Consider the following 2,147-nt stretch of genomic DNA (forward strand, 5'->3'; position numbering starts at 1 on the left):
GCTTCAGGAGCTGCCTGTGTATTTGGAGGGGAGGAGTAAAAATGTATCCAGCTCAATAATTGGTCCAAACTCTTTTTTTTCCTTGAAATGGATCCCCATCCAAATTCATTCCTTGAAGGACTGTTCCAATCTTGAACTGGAACAACAGACAAAGAAACCAAACAGCAATCAATCAGTCAGTGGTATTTACTGAGCACTTACTGTGTGCAGAATCCTCTAATAATAATAGTATTTGGTAAGAATTTATTATGTGTCAAGCAGTGTTCTAAGCAGTGGGGTCTTGTCTTACCTTATGCCTCCAAGTCATCTCCAACCCATAGCGATGCCATGGACACATCTCTTCCAGAACGCCCTACCTCCATCAGCAATCGTACTGGTAGTGTTTCCATAGAGTTTTCTTGGTAAAAATCAGAAATGGCTTACCATCGCCTTCTTCCATGCAGTAAACCTGAGTCTCCGCCATTGACTCTCTCTCATGCCACTGCTGCCCAGCACAGGGGAGTTTTGACTTGTAGCAGATTGCCGTCTACTCACTAGCCACTGCCCAAACTAGGAATGGAATGGGTATGCCTCCGCTTGACTCTTCCTCCCATAGTCAAGACTGATAGAGTACTGGACACTCTCCAGGTGTGACCCTGAGAGGGGAATACACTAGGGTAGATCGATGTAACCTAATCAGGTTGGACACAGTCCCTGTCCCACATGGGGTTCACAGTCTTAATCCCCATTTTGCAGATGAGGTAACTGAGATACGGAGAAATTAAGAGACTTGCCAGAGGTCACACAATAGACCAGTGGTGGAACCAGGATTAAAATCCAAGTCCTTCTGACTCCCTGGTCCATGCTCTATCCATTAGGCCATGCTGCTTCCCCACTTCACTCAGCGTTTCGGAGAGTACAAGAGTTAGCAAACATGTTTCCTGCCCAGCAAGAACTTTTATGAGGATCATTCCAGCTTGAGTTGGGTCACACTGCCACTGGCATAAAATGGAACTGAACTAAAGCAACTTCAGACCCAGATGATTCCAAACCTGAAGTGAAAAAGGCATTTACCAGGGTGAACTCTATTTACCTCATGGCCCAAAGGAAAGGAATACATGAACCAACCAGTGGTAGGAGGGAGCGAATGACTGAGAATAGTCTCCTATCCTTCCCCCTGCTTTCTCGTGGGAGTTCACTGAAGCTGTCCCAGACAAATGAGACTAAGCTCCCTTAGTCTCACCACCCTGTTATTAAGTGTCTTTCTTGTGTCTAACTTCTCTTTCCCATGCTGCAACATAGACTCGTTTCCTCCTGTTCTGCTTTCCGTGGACCTGGGGAACAATGAGGCACCTCTCTCTCCTGTTTAAGACCCTTTCAGAGCCTTCTCCTCTTCAGGCAGAAACAGCCTAACCCTGTATTCCCCAGGACAGCAGCCATAGGATAACATATTCCATTTAAAGGGAATAAGTTGGTCTGCCTGCTCTGGAGAGAAACTGGAGTTAGAAGAGGAGTCAGTAATTTACAAAAATTATCAGAGCACTGATGTACTCTGTTTCCAAAGGCAGGGGGTAGCCTGTGGGTAACCACATTGAAAGGATTAAAATATAGAATCCATGCAGTCAAGGGTTGGTTGGGTTGCTTTTTGTACTACTGCTATTACTAGTACTAATAGTAATAATAATTTAAAAAGTGGTATTTGTTAACTACTTACTAAGTGTCAAGCATGGTACTAAGGCCTGGAGTAATCAATCAATCAGTGATATTTATTGAACACAATGTCTGCAGAGCACAAGGGTAAAATACAGGAGAATTGGGGTGGATATAGTTCCTGTCCCACATGGGGCTCATAGTCAAGTAGGAGTGAGAACAGACATTGAATCCTTATTTTTGTATGAGGAAACATGTACAGAGGAAGCAATTGACTTACCCAAAGTCACACAGCAGGCAAAAGGCGGAGCCTATGTCCTTTCTACTAGGCCTCACTGTTTCCCTATTTTGTACAGGGGAAGGTTCAGAAAATGGGTTTAATCTCAAAAGCAGGGCTGGAGAAATGTAGACTCAGTTGCAGAATGTAATATACCTCCCCTCTGAATGATGGCAATGAGGAGGGAAGCAAGGAAGAGTTCCCCCTAACAGACCTGAATTATTCAGAGCATTTCTCAGGA

At 44.4% G+C, this 2,147-nt stretch overlaps 1 non-coding gene across 1 annotated transcript; it reads right to left on the reverse strand.

Annotated features, from left to right (window-relative positions):
- Positions 1-507: 507 nt before the first annotated feature.
- LOC114815819 lies at positions 508-645 on the reverse strand. The gene has a single exon (XR_003763625.1). It is a non-coding gene; the product is annotated as a small nucleolar RNA SNORA7 (small nucleolar RNA).
- Between the last annotated feature and the right edge of the window lie 1,502 nt (positions 646-2,147).

Source organism: Ornithorhynchus anatinus, chromosome 1, assembly GCF_004115215.2.
Source record: "Ornithorhynchus anatinus isolate Pmale09 chromosome 1, mOrnAna1.pri.v4, whole genome shotgun sequence".
In the NCBI taxonomy this organism is placed as follows: Eukaryota; Metazoa; Chordata; class Mammalia; order Monotremata; family Ornithorhynchidae; genus Ornithorhynchus; species Ornithorhynchus anatinus.